The sequence below is a fragment of the Tachyglossus aculeatus genome, chromosome 1 (assembly GCF_015852505.1).
Source record: "Tachyglossus aculeatus isolate mTacAcu1 chromosome 1, mTacAcu1.pri, whole genome shotgun sequence".
Taxonomy (NCBI): domain Eukaryota; kingdom Metazoa; phylum Chordata; class Mammalia; order Monotremata; family Tachyglossidae; genus Tachyglossus; species Tachyglossus aculeatus.
Window position 1 is genome coordinate 20,701,501 of NC_052066.1, and position 14,024 is coordinate 20,715,524.

Sequence of the window (14,024 nt, forward strand, 5' to 3'; positions counted from 1 at the left end):
ACTGTAAATTTGATATGGGCGGGAAACATGTCTACCAAATCTGTTGTATTGTACTCCCCAAAGCGCTTAACACATAGAATGCCCTGCACATAATTAGTGCTCAATAAATACCATTGATGATGCTGGTAGGCCATATTGAGCTAATTGTCACCTCTTGACATCTTGGGAGAAGTAACTGTCTGAGTTACACTACTGAGGAGTATTGAGACAAAGCATCTTGAAGGAGCGGGTGAAAAAATCCATACTATCCAGGAACTTCAGTGTGGTCTGTTTGGAAAGAACTTGGGCCTGTGAGTCAGAGGATCTGGGTCCTAATCTCAGCCCTGCCAAATACCTTGGCATTGGCCAAATCTTTGGCAAATCACTTTATCAAATCAAAAATATCATTGTACTCTCCCAAATGCTTTGTACAGTGCTCTGCACACAGTAAACACTCAATAAAAATGTTTGACTGACTGACTTAGCTTCGCCATGCATCAGTTATCCCATTCTCTCTCCTATAGCGTGGCTCGGTGGAAAGAGCCCAGGCTTTGGAGTCAGAGGTCATGGGTTCAAATCCCATCTCCACCAACTGTCAGCTGTGTGACTTTGGGCAAGTCACTTAACTTCTCTGTGCCTCAGTTACCTCATCTGTAAAATGGGGATTAAAACTGTGAGTCCCCCATGGGACAACCTGATCACCTTGTAACCTCCCCAGCACTTAGAACAGTGCTTTGCACATAGTAAGCACTTAACAAATACCATTATCATTATTATTATTATTACTTAGACTTTGAGCCCCATGCAGGACAGAGACTGTAGCCAACCTAATTCACTTGTATCTACTTCAGCGCTTAGAAGACTATTTGACACATAGTAAGCGCTTAATAAATGCCACCAAAAAATAGCCTAGTTTGAGTGATGTTCAATGGGATTCAGATTCCTCCACCCCACTATGGCTCAGTTTCTAAGTGGGATCACTCCTGCCTACTGTTTTTTGGCACCTGAGCTGGCCAGGGAAAATATCTGTTACAAGCTACCATAGGAGCAGGATAAGGATTGTGCAGTTGTGGAACTGGCTGGCTTGAAGTGGTAGCAGAAAGGAGGAGGGAGAATTCAGGAAGAGGAGCCCTGATTTTTCCTTGATTGTTCGTTCTTACATTGGCCTACTGGAGATCCAGCCCCAAGGTATTTATCCTGAGTGAGGGGGAGGACTTTCTCCCTCTGGTCAGGAGGTAGATTTCTCCCTTGATCTGGTGTTATTTGAAGTGGGGGTAAGGGGGAGGGGGAGAGAGAGAGAGGGAAAACTGGAGAGAGACAGAGAGAGAGAGAGAGGAGAAAAATAATGCCTTGCTTTCCAGGCTCTCCCAGAACAGAGATACAGCTCCCAGCCTGGAAAATGTACCCTGCCCAAATAGTTGAAATAACCTTCTCTTCATCCCAGAGCCCCCTTTCATCCCACAAGATTGAAGATGCCCTCTTCTGACCCAGCAGGGAACAAGGATGAGGATTTACAGTGTGCAGCGTGGTGTAGTGGATAGACCTCCGGCCTGTGAGTCAGAAGGTCATGGGTTCTAATCCCGATTCCCCCACTGGTCTGCTGTATGACCTTGGGCAATTCACTTCACTTCTCTGGGCCCCAGTTACCTCATCTGTAAAATGGGGATTGAGACTGTAAAATCGCGCATGGGACAAGGACTGTGTCTAACCTGAGTTACTTGTATCTACCCTAGCGCTTAGTACGGTGCCTGGCACATAGTAAGCACTTAACAAATGCCACTTATTATCTTTGACACCAATGGGACACTTGCTCATCCCAGAAAAAAAATTCTCTATTTCCCTTCCCCACTGCCCACCCCACCCCCATTTTAAAGGCTCTCACCGTTAGACATTCTCTGTCTCTGTCTCCTTTTTTTAAGTAGTATTTATTAAGCACTTATTATACTCCAGGCACTAAGCATTGAGGTAGATACAAACTAATCCAGTTGGGCACAGTCCATGTCCCACATGGGGCTCACAGTTTTAATCTCCATTTTTTTCATTCATTCATTCAATCATACTTATTGAGCGCTTACTGTGTGCAGAGCACTGTACTAAGCACTTGGTAAGTACAAGTTGGCAACATATAGAGACAGTCCCTACCCAACAGCGGGCTCACAGTCTAGAAGGGGGAGACAGACAACAAAACAAAACATATTAACAAAATAAAATAAATAGAATAGTAAATATGTACAAGTAAAATAAATAGAGTAATAAATATGTACAAACATATATACAGGTGCTGTGGGAAGGGGAAGGAGGTAAGGCGGGAGGAGGGGGAGGAAGGAGAGAGGAAGGAGGGAGCTTAGTCTGGGAAGGCCTCCTGGAGGAGGTGAGCTCTCAGTAGGGCTTTGAGGGAGGAAGAGAGCTAACTTGGTGGATGTGTGGAGGGAGGGCATTTCAGGCCAAGGGAAGGACGTGGACCGGGGGTCGATGGTGGGACAGGCGAGAACGAGGCACAGTGAGGTGGTTAGCAGCAGAGGAGCAGAAGGTACGGGCTGGGCTGGAGAAGGAAAGAAGGGAGGTGAGGTAGGAGGGGACATGGTGATGGACAGCCTTGAAGCCGAGAGTGTGGAGTTTTTGCCTGATGCGTAGGTTGACTGGTAGCCACTGGAGATTTTTGAGGAGGGGGGTAACATGCCCAGAGCGTTTCTGCACAGAGATGATCCGGGCAGCAGCGTGAAGTATAGATTGAAGTGGGGAGAGACAAGAGGATGGGAGATCAGAAAGGTGAGGTAGCTGAGGCACAGAGAAGTTGTCACTTGGCCAAAGTCACACAGCAGATAAGTGGCAGAACTGGGGTAAGAACAGGGGTCCACTGACTCCCAGGCTTATGCTTCACCCACTAGGCTGCATTAGTCATCTCGTTGTTCCTGTGTCCCTGTCTCTCTCAGCACCTATTGAGGCCACAAGAATCTGAGGTGGCGGTCTGCCCTGAGCAAGGGATTGTACTATATTAATGTCTGTTTCCCCCTCTAGACTGTAAACTCTCTGTGGGCAGGGAATGTGTCTGTTTATTGTTCTATTTTACTCTCCCAAGTGTTTAGTACAGTGCTCTTCACATGGCAAGTGCTTAATAAATACAATTGACTGACTGACTAACATACAGTTTCTCTTCTCCACGACAGACTAGCTTAGCCTTTTTTGCTACAATGTGGGCCTCTGGATAGTGAAGGAGCCAAACCAGCATCTATCTGCTCTAGGGACAACTGCCGGGTGAACTTCCCCTTTCTCAGGCAGCGCACAGCTGACTTCTGGCACTCAACATAGACACTGTGGTTTCTCCGTGGCCGGGGAGACGGCAGAACGAGGGACAGTCAGCTGGTCACTCCGGCGGGAGGAGCTCCGGAGAGCTGAGTTCTGGTTTCCGCAGCAGCCGTGGGCTGGGAGCAGCGGGGCCACACAGGATGTTCTGGGTGGAGGGATTGTGTGGGTGGGAGTGGATCCTCCCTCCTGGCAGCCTCAGTTAGATCATTCATCATCTCTCTCCGGAGGGAGTTGGGGCTGACCCTCTTCAGTGGGAGGGAGGCCAGTGGCTGCCATGTGGAGGAGAGAAGGAGGAGGAGGAGCAGACAGGATCTGGGCGGGGAGAGGCGAGGCAGAGCGGTGTGGTGGGTGATCCTTAGAGGACGTAATCTGGGGAATGTGTTCGGTATTTCCTTTTGGCCGCAGCCGAGAGTCTCTGGGGCTAGGGAGGGCTCTGATTTAGTACAGCACTCTGCACACGGCGAGTGCTCGATAGATACAATTAGTTGATGGATTGATTTAATAATAATAATAATAATGGCATTTGTTAAGTGCTTACTATGTGCCAAGCTCTTTTCTAATAATAATGATGATGGTATTTGTTAAGCGCTTACTATGTGCCAGTTCTAAGAACTGGAAATAATAATGATGGCATTTGTTAAGTGCTTACTATGTAACAAGCACCATTCTAAGCGCTGGGGATGAGGGGATACAAGGTAATCAGGTTTTCCCACATGGACTCAAAGTCTTAATTCCCATTTTACAGGTGAGGTAACTGAGGCACAGAGAAGTTAAGTGACTTGCCCAAAAGGTTTCACCCGTCACGGCTGGTGTCCCCCACCTGGCCACAGTCGCCACTGGGTATGTCCCAGCCTGGGAAATATTGCAGTTGAAATGAAAACTGTTCTGTGTGGTGACAGAGTCCCAAAAGTTAGGAATTGTCTCAGTTTACCGGCTATCAGCTACCGCCATGAAGTCGATTCAGCTGGTCTTTAAACGTCTCATGTTTCTGAGGATATCTAGGCAGAAAGCCCGTCGTAGTCAGTGTGGGACTGGGGTTTGTCCCCCCATCCCCTACCTCCCACCCTTTTTCCTTTTATTTCCCATTTGAATTTCCGGAAATTTGGTTTCTAACGGAAATGCTGACAGACCCCGAACTGCACAGCTGGTGTCACAAGGCGACTGGCTTAGCATGTCAGCCCAGATATAAACCAGACTTGTCGGCTCTACAGAGTCCATACGTGGCAAGGATGTGATCTAAATCCCCTCAGCCTGGAACACTGAGGGAAGGAGACTTTGAAAGGGGAAATATGTAGGCAAGTAAGCCTTTACAGTGCGGGAGGAGGTAGGAGGAGATCCGAGAGCGTATCACTCGTCAGGACAGCCTCTGAAAGAGAGGGGAGTTCGGATCAGCTCTTGACCCAGGGATGGCGTGAGATCCCGTGGGACCTGCACGTTGTGGGGAAAAAGGCATTTTTCCTGGGAGAACAAGACAGTAACCTCCTGGATGGTTAGGCTCAGGAGAGAGAGCAAGACTGGACCTGCAGAGGATCTGTGTTCATGTTAAAATGCTTCTCACAGAGAGAACTGTGGCAGATGATAGAATCATAAACAGAACAAGTTCGGCACCTTAACTTATCTGGAACTGATGAATTCTCCCCCGCCTCCCCCTTAGGCTCAGGGGAATTGGATTTTCCTACAGTTGAATAAAAGATTGATTGATTGAAAAGATAACCCAGATTACCATCAAAGATCAATTGGCAAAGAAGTGATGTTCTTTTTTCCTCTTTCATTCTGTGTAGGTGTAGATGCTATTCCTTCTGGGAGGTATTTTAGAGATCTTTGTTACCTCATTGTAGCAAGATCTTCTCTGAAGACAAGTGATACCACGATTCTTGTTTTAACCTGTACCATTCAATCAATTATCTATTCGTGCCTACAGATTGCTGAGCACTGAACTAAGCATTTGGGAGGGTATACCAGGAACATAGTATGTGTTTCCTGCTCTCAAGAATCCCACAACTTAATGGGTGAAGACAGAGAGAGCAGGATGAAGAACAGGGATATGACAGGTAGTAGAATGAATATGGCAGGATGAAATAGCTAAGTAAATGACTGAATTTTCATGTACATATGAGGGCTTAGGGTTGGACTAAATCTGTTAATGCTAAGTGTGGATGTTTTGTTGTTGGAACTTGGATAATATCAATCAATCGATAGCATTGTTTGAGCAGTTATTATGTGCAGAGCACTGTACTACGTGCTCCAAGACTGAACACCTTATCTTCCCTCCCAAACTCTGCCCTCTCCCTGACTTTCCCATCACTGTAGACGGCACTACCATCCTTCCCGTCTCACAAGTCCACAACCTTGGTGTCATCCGTGACTCCACTTTCGCGTTCACCCCACACATCCAATTCATCACCAAAACCTGCCGGTCTCACCTCCACAACATCTCCAAGATCCACCCTTTCCTCTCCATCCAAACTGCTACCTTGCTGGTTCAATCTCTCATCCTATCCAGACTGGATTACTACATCAGCCTCCTCTCTGATTTCCCATCCTCCCATCTCTCCCCTCTTCAGCCTATACTTCACTCTGCTGCCCAGATTATCTTTGTGCAGAAACGCTCTGGGCATGTTACTTCCCCCCTCAAAAATCTCCAGTGGCTGCCTGTCAACCTATGAATCAAGCAAAAACTCCTCACTCTTGGCTTTAAGGCTGTCCATCACCTTGCCCCCTCCTACCTCACCTCCCTTCTCTCCTTCTCCAGTCCAGCCCGCACCCTCCGCTCCTCTGCTGCTAACCTCCTCACTGTGCCTCATTCTCACCTGTCCAGCTGTCGATCCCCGGCCCACATCCTTCCCCTGGCCTGGAATGCCCTCCCTCCACACATCTTCCAATCTAGCTCTCTTCCTCCATTCAAAGCCCTACTGAGAACTCACCTCCTCCAGGAGACCTTCCCAGACTGAGCCCAATTTTTCCTCTCCTCCTCCCCATCCCCCCGCCCTATCTCCTTCCCCTCCCCACAGCACTTGAATATATTTGTATAGATTTATTACTCTATTTTACTTGTACATATTTACTATTGTATTTATTTTGTTAATGATGTGCATATAGCTTTAATTCTATTTGTTCTGCCAATTTTGACAACTGTCTACAAGTTTTGTTTTGTTGCCTGTCTCCCCCTTCTAGACTGTGAGCCCGTTGTTGGGTAGGGACTGTCTCTATATGTTGCCAACTTGTACTTCCCAAGCGCTTAGTGCAGTGCTCTGCACATGGTAAGTGCTCAATAAATATGATTTAATGAATGAATGGAAGAAAACTTAGCTGCAGGAAGTTGTCAGTAATTCAGTAAAACATGTTCCTTTTGAATTTGGGGGGAAGGAGGGAGGGAGGGGGAGAGAGAGAGAGAGAGAGAGAGAGAGAGAGAGAGAGAGAGAGAGAGAGAGAGAGAGATCTCCAAAGGAGAACTGAAATATATTAACATATTTACCAAACTAGGAAGGAGACGGTGTTTTCTACAGAGGCTTGTGACTCCACTTGTAAAAAATAACTCTCCTATTCTTTGGAGATTTTTACAAACCACCACCAGTCTTGGGTGGGAAATGTGGTTTTCTTCAGATGTTTTGCAAAAAATGTACTGCCCTATGCCTGGGTAGATGTGACCCAACTAAAGGGCAGAATCACTCAACAAGCTGTAGATCACTGGTGTAGAAATGCTTTTGCGGTCTCTGCCTGGAGAAGGAGGAGGATAGGGTAGGGATTTTCTGGATGATTGGGCCAAAAACAGTCTTGCTATCAAAAAGCAGTGCAAAGTTGGGCCTGAATTGTCTAGATTACCTGCCCCTACTGATGAAATTCACTGAGTAGTTGCTGTCAGCATAGAAAAGCAAAAACCTAGGCTAAAGATCCTGAAATGCATCTGTGAGGGCTTCAGCTGGCATGAGGATGAGGTCTCACTTTATAAACTTAACAGTGAACGTCAGATATTGTTGAGTCCAATAAAAATTTAATAACAAGGACTAAGAGAGAGGAGGGTTTTCTTCCCCTCCGCCACTCTGCTGCTCCCTTCCCGTTGCTTGATATGGCTTTGAACTAGACGAAAACCCTTCAGAATTATTGATTCATTGTTTGATTTGTTTTTGGTTGTTTTTTTGTCAGGTTTCTACCTTAAACTCATTCTCAAAGCCTCCGTATATTTGTTGTTTCAATTGCATATTCACTTATTTGGACCACTCTGTTTGTAAATATTTTTATGTCTGTCTCCCCTATTTGAGTGCAAACTCCTCGTGGGCAGCAAAGGGGCCACTTTCTTGTTTTGTATTTCTCAAGGATTTAGTACAGTGCTCAGCCCTTGAAGGGTGTTGAACAAGTAGTAGTCAACATGAGCTGGCAACAAAGAAGGAAAGGGTGGGGATGGAGGTATCAGTCGGTGACAGTGAGAAGGACGACACCGCCCCTCTGGGGAAATGGGCTTAGACCCTACGAAATATGTGTGTCATTAGGCTGTACACAGCCCTCAGAGGGTAGGGTTGTGTGTGTGTGTTCATTTATGTTTGTGTTGGGGTGGGGAGTTGGGGTGTGGGCTAAGGAGGGAAAAAAAATCAGTCTTTTCAGTAGACATCGGTAGACATCACTGCATGGTGAAGGAATGTGTGTTCAGCAAAATATCTTTTCTTTTGCCACGCATAAACACCTTCAGATTTATCAGCTCATGGGGAGACGTTTATTACTCAAGTCTAACTTAGCAGTTATCGCTCTAAAAGCACAAGCACGCACACAACCACTCTTCGGTAACTGGAAGGTAGACGCTACTCCTATCGGGGCAGCAGACATGTTGAGACCGACACATTTAATTGCAGTGCTCTGCTGGGGGAGCCGGAATCCGTTGGAAACTCCTTCCTTATTTTTGAATGCAAATCTGAGAAAACCACGGCCATGGGATACCACCTTCTGAATCCCTGGTCCCGGTGAGGGCACCTTGGTAGAAAAAAGAAGTAGAATAAGCATACCATGTCACCTAGCGAACCAAAAACCCAATGAGGGTTTCTGAGGAGCTCTCCCCAATTAAGCCCTCTTTTACACTTCAATCTGTGACCTTTGGACATTTGATATTCACCCCACTCCCAGCCCCACAGCACTTTAAATGATGTATTATAAATCACTTATTCATTCCTGTTAATATCGGTATTCCCTTCTAGACTGGCTTGCTATGGGCAAGGAACATATCTGCTAATTCTGTTGTACTCTCCCAAGCACTTAGTATAGTGCTGTGCACATAATGCTCAATAAATACAGTTGACTGATTAATTCCCTGACTCCCTCTCCCTTCTGCATCATCAAAAACCTGGATCTGTAACCTCTGGACATTGGTTATTCACCCCACCCTCAGCCACACCACACTAATGGACAAACTTATATATTATTTTAATATTTTTCTCCTCTTTGATACTTTAATCGTATTGTGGACACAGCATGTGTCTGTTTAGCATTATATCATACTCTCCCAAGTGCTTAGTACAGTGCTATTCACATAGTAAGTGCTCAATAAATATGATCAACTGACTGACTTAGTACAGGGTTCTGCACACAGTAATCTCTTAATAAATTCCATTGATTGATTGAAAGGGCAGCCTCAGAGTATCTGGGGCTTTCTCTCTCGGGATTAGAGGAGCAGCATGGCTCAGTGGAAAGAGCCCGGGCTTTGGAGTCAGAGGTCATGGGTTCAAATCCCGGCTCCGCCACTTGTCTGCTGTGTGACTTTGGGCATGTCACTTCACTTCTCTGTGCCTCAGTTACCTAATCTGTAAAATGGGGATTAAGACTGTGTGCCCCCCGTGGGACAACCTGATCACCTTGTAACCTCCCCGGCACTTAGAACAGTGCTTTGCACATAGTAAGCGCTTAATAAATGCTATTATTATTATTATTATTATTATTATTGCTCTGTGACTGTGTGTGCAGGAACTCAGTGGCTCTGTGCTCTGGCTTTCACTATTCATGTTAAGATACACCCCTTCTCCTGGTGGAATAATAATAGTGGCATTTGTTTGGTGCTTACTATATGCCAAGCAATCGGGTAGATAGAGCCTCACCAGATTAAATTTAAACCTTGTCCCACATGGGACTCTACTTCTAAAGGGGATGAGGGAGATCAGCCCTCATTTTACAGATGAGGAAACTGAGCCACAGCTAGATTAGGTGACTAGCCCAAGGTCACCCAGCATGGAAGAGGCAAATCTGGTATTATAACCCAGGTCTCCTGACTCCTGGTCTCCCGTTATTTCCACTAGACCACACAAGACTAGCCCAGTGTTGTGTACCATGATGGTACACTCATTCTACAGTTGATCCTGAGGGTGATGATGGATGAACTGGGTAGCTGTTTGGTTCATTTGAAAAAGTCCTACAAAGATTCTATCCACAACCGTGTTTCAGGTTCATTAGAGGCATTTTGAAAGTCTGAACCAGTAGTAGGCTCAGATTCTCTTTCTCTTGCTTTCTTTCTGGCCTCTGCTCCTTACTTGATCAGTTAAAGGTTCATTTCAGGTAGGATAATTATCTGGATAATTGCCTCCCCTTTAGCTCTCCTGTGATGGTGGAAACTGGGATTTTATTTGACCTCACATGAACCTTTAGACTAGTTTAAGCAACAACAGATTTACGTGTTAACCTTTCCTTAGCTGCTTCAACCCATCATTTTCTACTCCAGTCACTGGAAGTGAGCTTTGACTGGTATACCTGGAAACTGGCAGTCACAAGGCAGTCCCTTAAGGGACAAATGTCACAGCTTGTACTCGATTATTTCTGAGAAGTAGTAGACCACAAGAAAGCAACCTGGCCCAGTGGATAAAGCATGGGCTTGGGAGTCAGATGGACTTGGGTTCTAATCCAGGCTTCACCACCTGATGATGATGGCATTTGTTAATCGCTTACTATGTACTAAGCACTGTTGTAAGCACTGGGGTAGATACAAGGTAATCAGATTGTCCCAAGTGGGGCTCACAGTCTCAATCCTCATTTTACAGATGAGGCAACTGAGGCACAGAGAAGTTAAGTGTCTTGCCCAAAGTCACACAGCTGATGTGGTGGAGCGGGGTTTAGAACCCATGACCTCTGACTCCCAAGCCCGTGCTCTTTCCACTAAGACATGCTACTTCACTTGTCTGCTGCGTGGCCTTGGGCAAGTCACTTTACTTCTCTGGGCCTCAGTTACCTCGTCCGTAAAATGGGGATTGAGGCTGTGAGCCCCACGTAGGACAAAGACTGTGTCAAAACTGCATTGCTTGTATCCATCCTAGCACTTACAGTGCCTGGCAGTGAGGTCTTCTCCTCTCTATAAGGGACTCTCTAGTGCAGTCTCTTGGGATTTTGCTCCTTTTTATGGTTTATAAGTGGTAACTTTCCTCAGGAGGGCATGTCAAGTCAGGTCTAAAGAGTCAAATGGGACATCTTTTTTTTGGTCTTACGCAAAAGAAATCTCTCTACCATCCTCCCTCTCTTCAAACTTCTTTTCCTGATCATCCTAGCCTTTAAAACAAAAAGACAACCCTTGAAGAGAAGGCCAATTGAACACTCTCGACCCCCGTATCCACATGTCCTAACAAGGTCCTAGCAACTAATCTGTGTCTGCCTTGAGTTTGTTGTCAGCTCAATTGCTCATAAGGGATCATGAAATTTTTTAGCCTTCTGTACACAAAGTAATGTCTGTGTTACCAGAGAGTTTGGTGTGGACTAGTGCTTCACCAGGGCACGGATAGTAATAACAACAACAACAACAACAATAACAAAAATAATAATAATAATTGCACTGGTTAAGTCTTCAATGTTCTAAGCACTGCAGTGGATATATGATAATCAGGTTGGACACATTCCCTGTCCCACATGGAACTCATAGTCTAAGTGGGAGGAAGAAAGATTTGATTCCTATTTTCCAGTTGAAGAAGCTTAGGCATATGGAAGTAAGTGACTTGCCTGAGGTCACACAGCAGGAAAGTGGCAGAGCCGGGATTAGAACCCAGTTCCTCAGACTCCCAGGCTTGTGTTCTTTCCACTGTGCCACACGGCTTCCTGTCCTTAAATAATCTGTGAGATTAGCTCAGAATCCTGGCCTACTGGCAAAAATTCTCTCTCTGCTTCTCCCAGGAATGCTCTGCTTCTTCATCTTTTTTTGGCAAGGGTGAAGGTAGCTTGTTAAATGTATACCAAATTAAATTGTTTGCATGTTTTAAAGATAATTAATTGCCAGTGGAATTCAGTGCTGCACAAATTTTTTGGCTGGGATTTGCTGGCACATCGAAGGAGAGGAAGAAAATGGGTGATGACTGAGAAACTCGGCAGGCTGGGAGGTCTCTGCCTAACCCTGAACCACACAGCGGGATCAAGACTGATCCGGGGTGGGAGAGGAGAGATGGAAAATGGATTCAAATCAGCAGTTGACTTGAGTTACTTTTTCAGCGTGTCTTAGTGGGTAGAGCACAGACCTGGGAGTAAGAAGGACATGGTTTCTAATCCCAGCTCCACCACACGTCTGCTGTGACCTTGGGCAAGTCACTTCACTTCTCTGTGCCTCAGTTACCTCATCTGTAAAATGGGGATGAGTGTGAGCCCCATGTGGGGTAAGGACTGTATCCAACCTGATTAACTTGTATCTAGCTCAGTGCTCAGTACAGTGCTTGGCACATAGTAAGTGCTTTACAAGTACTAAAAGTATTATTATTATCTGTAAAATGAGAGTCACGGGGAGATTCAGGGAAATGAATCTCCCCCTTTTAGACTGTGAGCTCACTGTCGGGTAGGGACTGTCTCTATATGTTACCAACTTGTACTTCCCAAGCGCTTAGTATAGTGCTCTGCACACAGTAAGCGCTCAATAAATACGATTGATGATGATGATGATGAAATGAGGATATGAGCACTGCATTGTGGATTTGAGGAGTGATTTGAGTCCCAGAAACTCTTCAGCCCGGACTGAGGCAGCAAATGCACAACAAATGAGAATGCATCCTGATGAATTTGTACTCTGGATTTGAGGTGATAAGCTTGCAGGTTTGACATACACTCCGTCTTTGGTAGTGTGATTCATTTTCACAACGTATGATTAGGGACACAGTGCAGCCTAAGCCAAAGAGCATAGACCTGGGAATCAGAGAGCCTGGGTTCTAATCCTGGCTCTCCCACTTGCCTGCTGTGTGATCTTGGGCAAGGCATTTAAATTCTCTGTGCCTCGGTTTCCTCATCTGTAAAATGGGGGTTCAATACCTGTTCTCCCTCCTACTTAGATTGTGAGCCACAGGTGGGGCTGTGTCCAACATGAGTATCTTGTATCTATCGCAACACTTAGTTCAGCGTTTGGCACATAGTAATTAATAAATATTATTATTGTTATTATCATTATTATGCCCTCAGGCAGGAACGCAACTCATCTTACGTTTCCCATTTCTTGCTCATTTCTGCCCAAGCAAAGTCCCATTGTTATCCATGCCACACTCAGCAGAATGACAAAAGTCATAAGCACTTTCCCTCAGACTTTATATATCATATTGTTCATTCTCCTGGCCATTGCCACTTCAAGGCTATTCCAACCCCTCGAAGTAGCTTCACTGCAGATGACAGGGCCTCTTAGAAACCAACATGCAGCCCTAATTTATTACTCTAAATTGACTACAATGGTATGAAAGGCACTTTGGAAAGAATTCTCTTTACTCCAGTTTAAGAAATACAACCCACATTCCTTGAGAAACCTTTTAAAGACCATGTGGACAAGAAAGTTAATGCGGTAAAAGATTGTGGGGAAGATGGCCAAAGCCCCTTAATTAAGGGTGTGCTGTGGAGTGGAAAGAAATGGTCAGGGGATAAATTCTCTTATCCGGGAGGCAAAATTGTGGATTCCTTGAGATTGTCAACTGGGATACCAACATCTTCGGGGCAACCTTATCTAAATCAATGGTATTAATTGAGCTCTTATTGCGTGCAGGCACTGCACTAAGCTAGAGTGTGAGATGAGATGATCTGTAGAGGGGTTGGTGGGTGAAGGATTGGACCTCTGTAGCCCCAGTTATTTCAGATCTGTAGCTGAATATCCTAAACTTAAACATCAATCAATCAATTGTATTTATTGAGTGCTTACTGCCTGCAAACCACTGTACTTGGGGAAGTACAGTGCAACAGTAGATAGGCACGTTCCCTGGCCTTAAGGATCTAACAGGTTAGAAGAAGAGAGAGACATTAATATAAATGGATACATACATAAGCGTTATGAGGCCAAGGGTGGGGTGAATGTCAAATGCTTAAGGTACTTAAAAGATCTCCAGAAATTGTGTTTCCTCCGCCTCCTTAGTTTTCAAGCATCTCCCACTCTTCACCATCAGAAAGTTTTGTTAGGGCCCATTTGAATCCCAGCCTATTTCTCGATAAGCCCGTTCCTCTGCTCTCGCTCTCTCTCTCCCATTGAAACATCCAAGAACTTGGAATTCCAGGTTCTCTCATGTTTCTTTAATGGCTGATTAAGGGAGGATTTTACAAAGGGAAAAACTGAAGCCCCAGGAACTATGGCAAGTCTGAAATCCAGCTAGAAAAGCAGAATGACATACAAGTAGAAGTCAAGATGATGTGACAACCATGATCATGATTGTCACATGTCCTAGTGACAGCAGGGTGGTCTAGTGGACAGAACATGGGCCTTTGAGTCAGAGGATCTGGATTCTAATCTCACCTCTGCCAACTGCTTGTTGCATGACCTAGGGCAAGTTACATAA